The 17,027-nt window shown below is 42.9% G+C and overlaps 1 protein-coding gene across 6 annotated transcripts in view; it reads left to right on the top strand.

Moving 5' to 3' along the window:
* The window catches only part of LOC144592686 (receptor-type tyrosine-protein phosphatase mu), a 606,124-nt gene that overhangs the window by 123,393 nt on the left and 465,704 nt on the right, over positions 1-17,027 (top strand). The gene's annotated exons all lie outside the window — the stretch shown is intronic.

Raw genomic sequence — 17,027 nt, 5'->3', positions numbered from 1 at the left:
CTCACGCCACATAATTTGGTAGTTTGTACTTAAGATCTTAGACCCTTTTTTCAGATTGAACTAAATCACCTACTTATATAACATTCAAAATATCTGCTCACCAAAACCAGCTCCTACTATATTCAGTTCAAAGTTTTACCTACACCCTTTCTTATTCAATTGTGGGGCATTGGTTTTCAGACAACTCAAGTGAACCCCATTTACTAAGAAGAGTTTTCACTTTTCTCACCATGGATGCCATTGTCTATAGATTTGAAACTCATTGTCCCAACCCAGTTTGTGATCCACACATTCAACTCTCTGATCTTATTGACATAGAAACATAGAAAATAGGTGCAGCAGCAGGCCATTCAGCCCTTTGAGCCAGCACTGCCATTCAATATGATCATGGCTGATCATCCAAAATCAGTACCCCGTTCCTGCTTTTTTCCCCATGCCCCTTGATTCCTTTAGCCCTAAGAGCTAAATCTAACTCTCTCTTGAAAGCATCCAGTGAATTGGCCCCCACTGCCTCTGTGGCAGAGAATTCCACAGATTCACAACTCTCTGGGTGAAAAAGTTTTTTCCTCATCACAGTCCTAAATGGCCTACTCCTTATTCTTAAACTGTGACCCCTGATTCTGGACTGCCGCAACATCGGGAACATATTTCCTGCATCTAGCCTGTCCAATCCTTTAAAAAATTTGAATGTTTCTATGAGATCCCCTCTCATCCTTCTAAATTCCAGTGAATACAAGCCCAGTCAACACATTCTTTCATCATATGTCAGTCCCGCCATCCCGGGAAATAACCTGGTGAACCTAAGCCGCACTTCCTCAATAACAATAATGTCCTTCCTCAAATTAGGAGACCTAAACTGCACACAATACTCCAGGTGCGGTCTTACCAGGCCCTGTACAACTGCAGTAGGACCTCCTTGCTCCTAAACTCAAATCCTCTCGCAATGAAGGCCAACATGCCATTAGCTTTCTTCACTGCCTGCTGTACCTGCTTGACTGTTTGCCAATTAGCCAATTTTTCTGGGGCTTTTTCTTAATTTAGACTAAGGTCTACTTCAGTTTAGTTTAGTTTTGTTATTGTCACACGTTCTGAGGTGCAATGAAAAGCTTTTGTTGCGTGTTATCCAGTCAACAAAAAAGACTGTGCATGATTAGAATCACTTCTTCAGCAGAATCTACTTCACAGTGCTGCCCATGTCTTTGGCACCAACATTGTGGGCCAAAGAGCACATTCCTGTGCAATACTGTTCTATGTTTATCAGTATATTAAGTAGGGCAGTACAGTGGCACAGCAGTAGCACTGCTGCCTCACAGCACCAGACACTCGGGTTGAATCCTGAATATGGGTGATGTCTGCGGGGTTTGTACCTTTCCCTTTGTGACCGCGTGGGTATTCTCTGGGTACTTCAGTTTCCTCTCACATTCCAATAACATACAGGTTTGTGGGTTAATTGGCTTTTGTAAATTGCCCTCAGTGTTTAGGATGCAGAACTAGTGTATGGGTTGGACTGGGTGAGTCGAAGGGCCTGTTTCCACACTGTATTTCTAAGCTGAACTGAACTGAACTGAACTAAACTAAACTAAATTCAACTAAACTAAACTATTGCAATCACAAAGTTTCCATTATTAATGAAAAATATAAAATCTGAAATAAAAGTAGATAACTATGAAATAGGTTTTATGATTAAACGTCATTGAACTGATATGTTAGCTCAGTTCATATTACCTCAGATGCTGTCTGGTCTGCTGAGTTGCTCCATTCTGCAGTTTTCAGAGTTAGAATTGTGCACTCGAGTGTCATTCAAACAGATTGTAGTTTCAGAATTGAAGTCATTCTTGTTTTAAACTAAGCCATACTTAACCCATAAAGCTATTACAATATTGAATATACATTCACAGGCAACTCTCAGAGTTATGAAGGTAATGGACTGTTTGATTGAGTAGTAGTAAAAGACTGCCTAGGACAAATCATAGGTTTGAAGTGATGATATTTAATGGATGGAGTATTCCATTCAAATTGATGTAGTGGTTTGATCATTATTTTGGACATTTGCAAAGTTTTTTTTTTGCTTCCTGGTGACAATCTTTACCTGGTTGAAAGTAATGCTAACATTCCTGAGTCATTGAATGATCACCTGGTCATTCTATGGAGACAGGCTAGCTGACATGAAAATTAGGTGTAATAGAACATCTTTCTCCTAGTCTTGCAAGGTTGTATTGGAATTGGGAGAGTGGGATCACAAAGGCAGGTTTTGTTCCATTTCTGTATCAGAATTCCTGCATTCTCAATTTACAAACTCTTGATTTACAATTTTTTGCCACAACACCATCGATTCTTTGGCATGTACACCTTTGATTTATGGAGCTATTTTTCACTGGAACATAGAGCATATCATACTCTGTGCACAGAAATAGATTGTGCTGAAATATCCAGAGTGCACTTTGCCCAGCTCTCTCGATTTATAAAATTTCACTTAGCTTAGTTTAGTTTAGAGATACAATGCGGAAACAGGCCCTTCGGCCAACCGAGTCCACACTGTTCAACAATCCCCACACATTAACACTACCCTGAAAAACAAGGGACAATTTACATTTATACCAAGCCAATTAACCTCCAAGCCTGTTGGTCTTTGGAGTGTGGGAGGAAATCGAAGATCTTGGAGAAAACCCACACGGTCACGGGGAGAACATACAAACTCCGTACAAACAGCACCTGTAGTCGGGATGGAACCCGGGTCTCCGGTGCTGCAAGTGCTGTAAGGCAGCAACTCTACCGCTTCAGACAGCATTTTCCACAAATGAATCTTCCGGGCAGAATATACAGAAGCTTGAAAGTGCACACCACCAGTCTCAGGAACAGCTTCTTCCCCCCTTTTATCAGGCTTCGGAACAGTCCCTCCAAAAGCTTGGGGACAGTCCGATTCACCTCTACCTTATTGCAGGCATTAACTTTTGTCTCTAGAACTGCTGTACTACAATAACCCAGCAGATCAGGCAGCATCCCCAGAGAACACGGGCAGGTGACATTTTGGGTCGGTGCCTCTTTTCAGTGATTGTGAATCTGTCTGGTCTCTGGAAAGCAGCAACTCTATCTCTGCGCCACCATCTACCCCAAAGTGCTGAAGTAACTCAGCTGGTCAGGCAGCATCTCTGAAGAAAAAGGATGGGTGACGTTTCGGGTCGAGGACCAGACTGAATGTAAGGGATGGGGGTGGGAAGGTGAAGAGCTGGAGGTGAGAAAAACCCAGGGCCGATGAGGGCTGATTCTTACAAGAATGATTCCAGGAATGAGTGGGTTAGCATATGATGAGCGCTTGACAGCACTGGGCCTCTACTCGCTGGAGTTTAGAAGGTTGAGGGGGGATCTCATTGAAACTTACAGAATAATGAAAGACATACCCAAACCCAGGCACTTTCCCCTGCAACCGCAGGAGATGCAACACCTGTCCCTTTACCTCCCCCCTCGACTCCATCCAAGGACCCAAACAGTCTTTCCAGGTGAGACAGAGGGTCACCTGCATCTCCTCCAACCTCATCTATTGTAACCGCTGCTCCAGATGCCAACTTCTCCACATCGGTGAGACCAAACGCAGGCTCGGCGATCATTTCGCTCAACACCTTCTCTCAGTCTGCCTTAACCAATCTTATCTCTCGGTGGCTGAGCACTTCAACTCCCCCTCCCACTCCAAGTCTGACCTTTCTGTCATGGGCCTCCTCCAGTGCCATAGTGAGGCCCACCGGAAATTGGAGGAACAGCACCTCATATTTTGCTTGGGCAGCTTACAGCCCAGCAGTATGAACGTTGACTTCTCTAACTTTAGATAGTCCCTCTATTCCTCTCTTCCCCTCCCCCTTCCCAGTTCTCCCACTGTCTTCCTGTCTCCACCTATATCCCTTCTTTGTCCCGCCCCCCCTGACATCAGTCTGAAGAAGGGTCTCGGCCCAAAATGTCACCCATTCTCTCTCTCCTAGATGCTGCCTGACTTGCTGAGTTACTCCAGCTTTTTGTGATACCTTCGATTTGTACCAGCATCTGCAGTTATTTTCCTACACAACCTACCACTACGCCACCGTGGCCATTATTCTTAAATCTTATATAAGTCTTAAGTAAGTCTTATTCTTAAATCAAATTCATTTAGTCATTCAACTTTTGTACTTTAATATTCTTTTGCATTACTTGGATTTTTTACGACGGTCTTTGCACCGTTCCTCTGTTTTGCACTTGTCATATTTATTATTGTATTTATCATTACTGTACATGTACAGTAAACCCTTGTTTTAACGGATATCGTTTATAATGGACGGACTTACCGATGCCACCCCCGGCTGGCACCGCCTTCCCAGTCGATTCCAGGCCAGACTTACTGCCTCCACCCCCGGCCCACACAGCTTCCTCGGCCACTTCCAGGCCGCACCTGCCGCCATCACAGCCGTCCCTTACCTACACTCACGCTGCCCGCAGACCCCGACCATCATCTCCACCGATCCTCGCCTCTCTCCCGGCCACCAGCAGGCTGGTCTGTCAACTCCCCTGGATTCCAGACCCAGTTCCAGACCGAGAGTCTGAAGAAGGTTCTCAAGCCAAAACATCACCCATCCATGTTCCCCAGGTTCTGTCTGACCTGCTAAATTACTCAAGCACTTTGTGTCCTTTTGTGTATTAACCAGCAACTGCAATTGTTCGTTTCTATTACTTATACAATGATAATACTTTACTCGGTTTTTGCGGACAATCGGCAATAACGGACACCATTCCTCCCTATCCCTTGTGCTGTACTGTTGTATATTCTATGTTCTATAAGGGGAAAGGCAGATACATGGACTTTGGTCAAAAATGAACATGATCTTGCTGAATTGTAGAACAGACTCCAGAATGGAGTGGTCTTTTCCTGTTCCTTTGTGCCTGGTATTGGATCTGAGAGGAGCAATGTTACAATATCTTATAGACAGTATTCATTCAACGCTTCAATTCACCTGTGAAGTAGCAGTGGAGAACAATGGGCCAGATGGCTGCTTTGAGCCTTCTTTGCCATTCAGTTCATCCATGGTTGACCTGATCTTGGTCTCAGCCCCACATTCTTGATGGTGCCTCACAACACAAATAACCAATAGCCTCTCTATCTCACGTCTGTACATATTCAATGATTCTGCCTCTTGGTAGAAGTGGTGGTGGGGGGGGGGGTAATTCCAATCACTGCTGAAAGAGGAAATTCGTAAGTTCATCAGACATAGGAGCATCATTAGGCCATTTGGCCCATCGCGCCTACTCTGCTATTTGGTCATGGCTGATCTATTTTTCCCTTTCAACCCCATTTTCCTGCCTTCTCCCTGCAACCTGTAGCGCCCTTACTAATCAATAACCTTTCAATTTCCACTTTAAAAATACCCAATGCCTTGGCCTCCACTGCTACCTGTGGCATTGAATTCCACAGATTCACCACCTTCTGGCAAAATAAATCCTTCCTCACCATTCTAAATGTATGGTTTTTATATTCTGAGGCTGCACCCTCTGGTCCTAGACTCTCCCACTATTGGAAACGTCCTCTCCACATCCACTCTATCTTGGCCTTTTCATTCCATTCTATCATTCCAACTAATGGGCTGAATGGCCCAATTCTGCTCCTATAACTTATGAACTTATGAACTTCTTATTCCTTTCCCATTCTATTTCTATCTATTCCTTTTCCTCCATGTCCTAATTGGGTGTTACTTTATCCTGATACTCTATCTCCTACTTGTACATGACCCCAGCAGGGAAAGCATTCATTTAGTTTAAATTCCTTTTCCTTCATCAAGTTCCCCCCATCCAAATTGTAAGTTCAATAAAATCATCTCACACTCTTAATTCCATTTGGTATAGGGCCGACCTGTTTGTCAGTCAGACCCCTCAACCGTGGACTCAGTGTGGATAGGGCATCTTGGTCAGCACGGGCAAGTTCATCCTTTGCAATGATACGAATGTCATGGTACGCCGATACTTGCCTGGCATCCTCACCTGTGACGCTTTCAATTGTGGCAAGCCTGTTGCAATCTGTGGTCAATTCACTCAGTCCTGAGGCTGACACTAGTGGAAATGCATTCAACTGTGTAAAAAGCCCAGCTCCATTAGGTTAAACGCTCGACTTCTCGCAGGCAATCCAGCCTTGGTGTTAATTTTGCACGTTAGAGGCAGGAAACATGTTTCCAATGTTGGGGGAGTCCAGAAGCAGGGGCCACAGTTTAAGAATAAGGGGTAGGCCATTTAGAACGGAGATGAGGAAAAACTTTTTCAGTCAGAGTGTTGTGAATCTGTGGAATTCTCTGCATCAGAAGGCAGTGGAGGCCAATTCTCTGAATACATTCAAGAGAGAGCTAGATAGAGCTCTTAAGGATAGCGGAGTCAGGGGGTATGGGGAAAAGGCCGGAACGAGGTACTGATTGAGAATGATCAGGCATGATCACATTGAATGGCGGTGCTGGCTCGAAGGGCCGAATGGCCTACTCCTGCACCTATTGTCTATTGTCTGTTGAGAGGAGAGGTTCTCAGAGGTAGAATAAATGAGGGTGAGGGCAGATAAGAAAGTATTTTTGGGATTGTGGGAGTTGAATGATCCTTAGTAAATGAAGGCTGAAGCATCTCCTGCCTACTAATGATGGTCAGCCTCATCTGAGCCACATCATCTTGCCAAGAATCCACAAGTACACTTGAATTTGCATCTGTTACAAAAATAAACCCCAATTCAAATAAACTCTGCATCCAGGCTTGGCACCATCTAGTCATTGCTAACTGAATTATTTTCTGCTTTACACTGAATCCCTTTGAAAATTGGTGTCCCATTTCAAGACCTTCAAAAGCTTTTCCAGTAATTGGTCAAGAACAAACTCGGTGGAATTATTTGAAAAATGAAACCTCTGTTAAAATTACACCATTTATTTATTTTGCATCTCTTCAGCCACCTTATGAATTATATTGTGGGCGGCATAGTGGCACATCGGTAGAGTAGCTGCCTTACAGCGCCAGAGACCCGGGTTTGATCCTGACTATGGTTGCTGTTTGTACGTTCTCCCTGTGACCGTGTGGGTTTTCCCCGGGTGCTCCGGTTTTCTCCCACGCTCCAAAGCCGTACAGGTTTGTAGGTTAATTAGCTTTGGTAAAAATTGTAAATTGTCCTTAGTTTGTAGATGAGTACTAGTATATGGGGTGATCACTTGTTGGTGCGGAGTCGGCATGCCGAAGGGCCTGTTTTCATGCTGTATCTCTAAAGTCTAAAGAAACGTAATTATTTGTCACTTTGTGTTAAATTCTCTCTTCTCTGAGGCTGGCCACTTCATCAATGGGCCTTTAGGTTACACACTGAATGACATTGCTGTGGCTTGTAGACTGACACACTAGTAAAGACCCATACAACACATGGGGTCGACCTCCTAACTAACTCTTAATAGCAAGGGCCCAATATCAATGCTGCTCCCTCTCCACCATTTACCCATTGAACAGAATCTCTCAGCCTAAGTGTTGTTAAAAAGCCTGCCTGCAAACCATTCCCAGTTGAATGAAATTTGCTGCCAAACTGCCAGGAGTAACGTACAGAACAAATACACAACAAATAAATAATCCATAATGGTATCGACAGTGTATCTGTAAAAAAAAATAATCTCGGGCTAATGAATGTTTACAGCTGACGCCTTAGCTTTGTTTTAGGAGCGAGCGAGGTGCTGAGACAGGTCTTTGCCAGTGCATAAGAAGCAGGAGCTGCAATAATAACTTGATTTATCAGCCGTGTTCAGGAATGTGATGGTGAAACAATACTGAATGTAATGCCTCGTGACAGATGATGGCCTTTTACAGTATTTATCCAGACTCTGCGTTAACAAATATGCTCCGTGGTGATGTCCCCGTGGCGTAGATGAGGTTATGGGATTTGATACTCGATGCAAGCAATTTCAATAAAGTGAATGCTCTCTATTTTAAGCAAAAACAAAGCACTCAACCAATTCACAGGTTTCTGATGATGAGTGCTACAAAACTGCTAACTCGGCACATTTCATCCCTATTCTCTGCCACCGAGCACCATTAATGCTCTAATTCAATAGCTCAATAGGACACGAATTATGATTGCATACAAGAATAAATTTTGCCAGACTGCACATCAGCAATGAAAAAATGTTATCTTCCAGCTTGCACTAACTATGGCATGGAACTTGTCTTAGTATGGTTTATCGACCTTTCTTCTGGGCTTTTTTTTTTACACATCTTGTTGTGAGCCTGAGTCTTTTAGTTCCTATTTCCTGTCTTTAGTCTGTCTTCAGAATGTCTTATTTTCATGCATTCTTCGACATGAGCTGTCATTTCTCTTTCTTGATCTGTTTAAGGTTTCAGTCTTGTCCTCTTATCAAAATTGTTGCTCACCTTTCTTTTCTTTTCATTTCTCAGCGAAGCTGGTAGTCTTTCTGTGTAGGAAGGAACTGCAGATGCTGGTTTACACCAAAAGTAGATGCAAACTGCTGGAGTAACAGTGGGACAAGCAGCGTCTGTGGATTGAAGGAATGACTAACGTTCCGGGTCGAGACCCTTCTTCAGAAGTCTGAAGAAAGGTCTCGACCCGAAACATCAACCATTCCTTCTATCCAGAGCTGCCGGTAGTCTTTCCATCCGTCACTTCTCACCTGAATAAAGCACACATTCGAGGGCAGGAATTTGCTATTCAGCTCAGCAAACAATCGTATAAATTAGCAGCAGGAGTAGGCTACTCAGCCCCTCAAGTTCATCTGCCAGTTATTAAGATCACAGCAGGTCCGATCAGAAACTCAACTCTGCTTTTCCATCTTTCAACCATATCTCCATGGTAATCTTTCAACCACTTGCTATTAAGAGTCCATCTACCTCTGCCTTAGAAATGCTTAAAATACTTTAATTTCACTCTCCTTTAAGGAAAAGAGTTACAAAAACTCATGTCTTGGAGAGTGAAAATGTCATCTCATCTGTATCTTAGATTTCTTATCCCTTATTTTTAAATACCGCACTTAGTTCCAGATGCTTCCAAAATAAAAGATTTTTTCTCTCAATTTCTACTCTGTCCCCTCAGGATCTTGTATGTTTTAGTCACCTCATCCCACTCTTCTAAGCTCCTGTGGATACAAGTTGAGTCTGTCCAATCTATCTTCATTCAATAACCCACCCATTCCAGATACCAGACTATTGAACCTTATCAACTGAACTGCTGTCAACATATTTCCATCTTTTATTTTAGTTTAGTTTAGAGATAAAGCGTGGAAACAGGCCCTTTGACCCTCCAAGCCCTCGCCAACCAGTACACTTGCACTATCCTACACACTAGGAACAATTTACAGCTTTTACCAAAACCAATTAATCTACAAACCTGTACGTCTTTGGCATGTGGGGGAAACCGGAGCATCTGGAGAAAACCCACGCGATCACAGGGCGAACGTACAAACTCCATACAGACAGCACCCGTAGTCAGGATTGAACCTGGGTCTCTGGCGCTGTAAGGCAGCAACTCTACCGCTGCGCCACTGTGCAGCACTGTGGACATGAGTTTAGTCTGTCCAATCTATCTCCATACGATCACCCACCCACTCCATATACCAGACTAGTAAACCTTATCTTAACTGTTGTCAACTTATTGATATCTTTTCTAATGGAGGTCAATACTCTATAGAATACTATAGATGTGGTCTCAGCAATGTCCCATATAATAAAAGCATAACTTCCCTGATTTTCTATTTGATTCCACTAATAATAGAAAATAATATTCCATGAGCTTTCCTAATTACTTGCTGTACCTGACGACTGGACTTTTGTAAATCGAGCGGAAGGACATCCAGAACCCGCTTCATCTCAAAACTGTCATTTCTCTTCATTTAGCTAATATGCACCTTTTTTTATTTTTCCTGCTGGTATGAACAATTGTGCATTCCTCCATTTTTTTAGCCCTTTACCCACTCATTCCCCACCTATACCTGTTTGCTGCCTTCTTCTGTCCCCAATGTACCCATCTTAGTGTCGACGGCATATTTAGTGAGTTTGCCTCTGGTTGCTTCATTCAACAGTCAAGAGTGTTTTATTGTTTTATTGTCATATGTCCCAAAACAGGACAATTAAATTCTAACTTGCAGCAGCACAAACCAGCATCTGCAGTTCCTTCCTACACATGTGCTTTTATGACATTAAGAGTTATCCCACTTTCTTAACTGTCTGCCATCTTAATCCTGGGCCCTTCAAAACTTGTCTACACACTGCTCACATATTAACTTTAAAAAAAATCAGTCTGAAGAAGAGTCTCAACCCGAAACATCACCCATTCCATCACTCCAGAGATGCTGCCTATACCACTGAGTTACTCCAGCATTTTGTGTCATGTGTGTGTGTGTGTGTGTGTGTGTGTGTGTGTGTGTGTGTGTGTGTGTGTGTGTGTGTGTGTGTGTGTGTGTGTGTGTGTGTGTGTGTGTGTGTGTGTGTGTGTGTGTGTGTGTGTGTATATATGACTCAACTTTAACTCGGAGGAACTCAGCGGATCACATAGTACTCTGTAAAATCTGTAATAAATAGAGAAATATATTAAACTTTACTTTTAAAGTTAAAGTCCTGGAGAAATTCAACGGGTCAGGCAGAGATGGAATGGACAGGTGACATTTCAGGTCAGGGCCCTTCCTCACACTAACTTTTAAAATATTAATCTTCTTTACATTCATGTATAGTATATCTAATATGTTTGGATAACATGCAGAACAAAGCTTTTCACTGCACCTCTGTACATGTGACAATAATAACCCTAAACCTAAATCTAAACCTAAAACCATCCCTATCTTTGCATCACATCCCACTCCAAGAACAAATTAGTCTGACATTTGAGTGTATCCACTCAACAGGAGTTGAGAGCGAGGGCGGAGGAGGGAGTGTTCCTGCTGGACATCAGCCAAATGCTTTTTAACATCCATCCACATTCTGTAATATATGATCATAAGATCATATGTGATCGGCGTAGAATTAGGCCATTTGGCCCGTCTTCTACTCTGCCATTCATTCATGGCCGATCTATCTCTCCCTCCTAACCCCTTTCTCCTGCCTTCTTGCCATAACTGACACCCGTACTAATCACAAATCTATCTATCTCTGCCTTAAATATATCCAATGACTTTGCCTCCATAGCCTTCTGTGGCAAAGAATTCTACGTATACACCACCCTCTGACTAAAGAAATTCCTCCTCATCTTCCTGAAAGAACATCCTTTAGTTCTAAGGCTATGACCTCTAGTCTTAGACTCTCCCACTCGTGGAAACATCCTCTCCACATCCACTCTATCCAAGCCTTTCACTATTCTGTATGTTTCAATTAGGACCCCCATCATTCTTCTAAACTCTAGTGTGTATAGACCCAGTGCCATCAAACCATCATCATATGTTAACCTACTCATTCCTGAGAACATTCTTGTAAACCTCCTCTGGACTCTCTCCAGAGCCAGCACATCCTTCCTCAGATATTCCTCAGTCTGAAGAACGGTCTCGACCCGAAACGTCACCCATTCCTTCTCTCCTGCTGAGTTACTCCAGCATTTTGTGAAATAAATACCTTCGATTAGTACCAGCATCTGCAGTTATTTTCTTACACTATCCTTCCTCAGAAATGGTGCCCAAAATTCCTCACAAAATTCCAAATGCTGCCTGACCAGCACCTTATAGCGCCTCAGCATTATTTCCCTGTTTTTGTATACAAGCCCGCTCAAAATAAATGCTAATGCTAATGCTAATCTAACTTCAATGCACATTTTGAGTAAGCTCCATTGCCACATATCTCAGCTCATTTTTGAGTTAGTTGAACTGGATGACACTTTCAGTATTGAAAGCATTGTGCAAAGCAGCTTTCTGTATAATCAGCAGCTGTTCTGCTTAGCTTAGACTGCATATTAGGTGTTTAGTTATATAATGAATGGTTTCATTGTTTATCTCAGAAGGGAGCATTAATTCATGTCTGGGAGGCTGGGCAATGCTCTCAGACATTGGGTGCATGTGCATGTTGGTCTGTTCAAAATCAATGTGGCATTTTTATGTATTTGCGTGATGTGTATGATGATGTATGAACATTTTTTGCAAGGATTGATTGCATGTGTCTGTATTGTGTGTTAACGTAACATTCAGTTTGTGTGTGCATATTGAATGTATCTGCATACATATGTATAATATAAAAGTTTATATCAAACTTGTATGATTATGTGACCATTAAATGCTTGAGTCCACACATATTGTGTGCCGGTGTTTGTATCATATTATGTGTGCATATCTGTTTCATTTCTCATCTCTATTAGAGAGGTGTGGGTATGTCCGCATGTATTGTCTGAAAGCAAGTCAAATGTTGGTATAGATATTAGACGATGTGGTGTGTGCACAGATCAAGTGTGTATATGTGTGTTTGTGTATTGTGTCCATGTGCCTCTGTATCGAGTGAGTGTATGTTTTTGTATGTGAGTCATGGAGTCATAGAGTGATACAGTGTGGAAATTGGCCCTTCGGACCACCTTGCCTACACTGGCCAACATGTCCCAGATACACTAGTTCCACCTGCCTGGATATTTTTGTGTGTGCACAGATCGTGGGTGTATATGCGTGCATATGTTTGTGCATGATGTCCAAGTGCTTCGGTTTCGAGTGAGTGTGTTTGTATGTGTCGATATTAGAATATTTCTGTGTGAATAAAAATAGAAATATATTAAACTATACTATTATACATATCAGACTAACTTTTAAAATATGAATCTTCTTTGTATTCATGTATAGTATATCTATTATGTTTGGATAGCATGCAAAACAAAGCTTTTCACTGTACCTCAGTACACGTGACAATAATGTGACACAAAGATCGTCGGTATGCATGTGTTTGTATATGGTGACTTTAGACATTAGAGACACAGCGCCGACACAGCGTGGATATCTGTTTCAAGCGAGTGTGTGTTTGTATGTGTACATGTTAGAATATTTCTGTATGGATAGATTGTGTGTGCGCGTGCATGTGCCTGTATTGTGTGTATTTTATTTCCTTATCGACTGTGTGTGTGTGTGTGTGCTTCTATGCATAAAGATGCCACACATGGGCTAATTTGTTTACATCTGGTCTCACTGAAAACTTTCATTTTGTCAGATTATGCTAGCTCAATTCTTAATACAAAACAGATTAGTGAAGGAGATCTAATTACAGTAAAATATATTAAAAAAAAGAATCCCTGTTAATCTTCATGTGATGTAGGTAGAATATCAACCCTGGGAAGATAAATTGGGAGGATAAGCATCTTCACTATTGGTGAGAGCTGAAGTCCGTGAGCTATTCTGTATGCACTGTCATCACCTGACCAGGTTTCACTTTATTTTCACCTATTGTCATCATTAGTCACAACATGTCACTCACTCCAGAGAGACGGATAATATTTCTCTCCAAGCGGCACCACATTTGTCTGCTGCCTGCTGACTCCATATTTATTATTTTAATTAATATGATGTACAATTCACTGTGGAAAATCTGAAGTACATCTTTGAATTCCAAGATTAGGTGCTCCAATTCTCACACCATGTAAAAACAGGCATTAACAGCGCACTCTCTCTCATACGGATGAGTAATGAAAACAGCTCCTGCTTCTACTCTCTAGATGGATGTAAACATTTTGTCACTGGGGCTGTATCTGAAGACCTGGACTATTGATCTGTGGGTGTGTGTTTAAATCTCACGATGATAGCTTGGAAGATAAATCTGGTCTAAAAAGCAGGCAACTGGAAAAACTCACTGGGTTCAATAATGTCCTTTAGGGTAGAAATTCTGTTGTGCTTTCCAGGCCTGGTTTGTTCGTGATTCACAGCATTGAAATTGACCACAGACAATGGTTTTCATGTCCCATACAAAAATTAGGATCCCATAATATTGCCTTGGACAAAAGAAACAGGTACAGGTGCAAGTCATATGAGTCCTTACAGTCACAGAGAGATTGTGTAAACTCGGCACTAGCAGCACAAGGGGCAAGGGTTGAACCTGGGTCACTGGAGCTGTGAGGCTACAGCACTATCTGCTGGTAATCATTGAATGCAGAAGAGTTGAATGAAGCAGGAGGCCACTCGGCCCATTGCGTCTTTGCTGGTCATCACAAAGTTACTCGGCCCATGTCACTTTTCAGCCCCAGCTCCATTGCTTGATAGCTCTATCAAGTACTTTTTCTATCTGATCACACAAGAGATCGCGAAACAAATTTAGAATATGAGGATAATATATTGACATTGATTGAGGATTGATTAATGGACAGAAAATGGAGTAGGAATAAATAGTTATTTTAGGGTGGGAGGCTATGCCTAGTGGGTGCTGCAGAGATCTGTGTGGCACCACCTTTTGGTGAAGAAATATTAATGGTTTGGAAGAGTGGATTAAGTGTATTAATCCAAGTTTGCTGATGAAACTGTGCTAAGTGGCAGAGTGACTTCAGAACAATATGGACAGGAGGACGGAATGGGCAGTGACAAGGCAACTAGAATATATTGTGTAGTAAATGTAAATGCATCCACTTTGCAGGACAAATAGAAAAGTGCAGTGTTTTTTATGTGGTGAGAAATTGGAAACTGGTAGCAAGGTAAGATTAAACAAGTGGTGGGTGTATGGAACGAGCTGCCAGTGGAGGTAGTTGAGGCAGGGACTATTGCAATGTTTATGAAACATTTGGACAGGTACATGGATAGGGCAGGTTTAGAGGGATATGGGGCAAACTAGTGCAGGCAGGTGGAACTAGTGTAGATGGGACATGTTGGTCGGTACGGGCAATTTGGGCCAATGGATCTGTGTCCTCGCTGTATGACTCCATGACTCTATAAGTCACTGAAACTTGGCATGCAAGTACAGCGACCAATTGGGAAGGCAAACAGTATGTGGACTTTTATTGTAAAAGTGTAAGAGTATAAGATATTTCACGGCAATCATACTGAACCTTGGTTAGACTGTGGTTACTGTAATCTTCAGCAAAAAAACGAAGTGCTGGAGGAACTTGGGTGGGTCAGGCAGCACCTGTGGAGCAAAATGGACAGATGACGTTTGCACAGTCTTTCCAGGCGAGGCAGAGGTTCACCTGCACCTCCTCCAACCTCATCTATTGTATCCGCTGTTCCAGATGTCAACTTCTCTACATCGGCGAGACCAGGCGCAGGCTCGGCGATCGTTTCGCTGAACACCTCCGCTCAGTCCGACTCAACCAACCTGATCTCCCGGTGGCTTAGCACATCAACTCCCCCTCCCATTCCCAATCTGACCTTTCTGTCCTGGGCCTCCTCCATTGTCAGAGTGAGGCCAGTGCAAATTGAAGGAACAGCACCTCATATTTCGCTTGGGCAGTTTACACCCCAGCGGTATGAACATTGATTGACTTCTCCAACTTCAGGTAGTCCCTGCCTCCCCTCTATCCCTTCCCAGTTCTCCCACTAGTCTTCCTGTCTCCGACTACATCCTACCTTTGTCCCGCCCGCTCCCCTGACATCAGTCTGAAGAAGGGTCTCGACCCGAAACGCCACCCATTCCTTCTGTCCCGAGATGCTGCCTGACCCACTGAGTTACTTCAGCATTTTGTGTCGACTTTCGATTTTAAACCAGCACCTGCAGTTGTTTTTCCTACAGATGATGTTTGCCTTTGGCAAACTATTGGTCTGCTTATGTTATGAAAGATGTGCTTGTAATAGAGGGAGTGCAAGAAGGATTCACCAATTGGATGATGTGGAGTTGATCCTACAGTAGAGATTTAGCTGACTAGGTTTACATGCTTCACAAAAGTTTCAGTGTTCAGAAGAGCTAGAAGTAATCTCATTGAAACATCCAAAATTCATCAGAGGCTTATTAAAGTAGATCGAGCAATGATCTTTCCCCTAGTTGCAGAGTCTGGAACCAGAGACAACAGTCTCTGAATGAGGAGATGACCATGCAGGAATGAGATAAGAAGAAATCTAGAAACAAGGAACTGCAGATGCGGGTTTACAAAAAGAAGACACAAAGTGCTGGAGTAACTCGATGGGTCAGGCAGCATCTCCGGAGAGCATGGATTGGTGACGTTTCCGTTGAGAGCTTTCTTGAGACTGATTTTGAGGATGTGGATGGAAGAAAGCTGGAAGAGAGGAGGGATCTCTTCAGAGAAGAAACCTCTTCAGTCAGAGCATGGCAAATGGACAATGCAAGAGAGCTGTTTGTCAAGGCAGAGATACTGTAGATAGGTTTTTGGCAATTAAGGATGTGGGGGAAGTGACTGATTAGCCATGATCTTACTGAATCGTGGAAGAAGAAGTTTTTAATCCTTGTAAATCTCCTCTGCATGCTCAACAGTGTAGTCACATCCTTCCTGTAAAATGTTGGTCAGCAGCACCTTTTGTAACCATCGGTCTGGCCCTCAATCCATTGTGTGCCACACTATATTATTGCTTTCTCTAACTTCAAGTAATCCTTGCATCACCTTTCCCTTGTCCTTCCCCCACCCTAATTCTCATACGAGTTTCACCGTTGTCCTGCTGAATTTCACTGTTTGTGTTACTCGTTATCACCTTCCCCACAGCCAACAATGGACCACTGTGGGCTCCACCTTTCCTTGATCTTCGTTGTTGGCTTTGATCTGTCTTTTAATGTGTCTTTCATTATTTTGTTCTATTTATCTTTTCCTGTCTCTCGGTTCCCTGTCCCCTGACCCCTGTTCCCAATGTTTGGGGGAGTCCAGATCAAGGGGCCACAGTTTAAGAATAAGGGGTAGGCCATTTAGAACGGAGATGAGGAAGAACTTTTTCAGTCAGAGAGTGGTGAAGGTGTGGAATTCTCTGCCTCAGAAGGCAGTGGAGTCCAGTTCGTTGGATGCTTTCAAGAGAGAGCTGGATAGAGCTCTTAAGGATAGCGGAGTGAGGGGGTATGGGGAGAAGGCAGGAACGGGGTACTGATTGAGAGTGATCAGCCATGATCGCATTGAATGGCGGTGCTGGCTCGAAGGGCTGAATGGCCTACTCCTGCCCCTATTGTCTATTGTCTATTGTCTATTGACTCTC

Source organism: Rhinoraja longicauda, chromosome 4 (genome assembly GCF_053455715.1).
Source record: "Rhinoraja longicauda isolate Sanriku21f chromosome 4, sRhiLon1.1, whole genome shotgun sequence".
Taxonomy (NCBI): Eukaryota; Metazoa; Chordata; class Chondrichthyes; order Rajiformes; family Arhynchobatidae; genus Rhinoraja; species Rhinoraja longicauda.
This window is presented reverse-complemented; position numbering and strand designations above follow the sequence as displayed.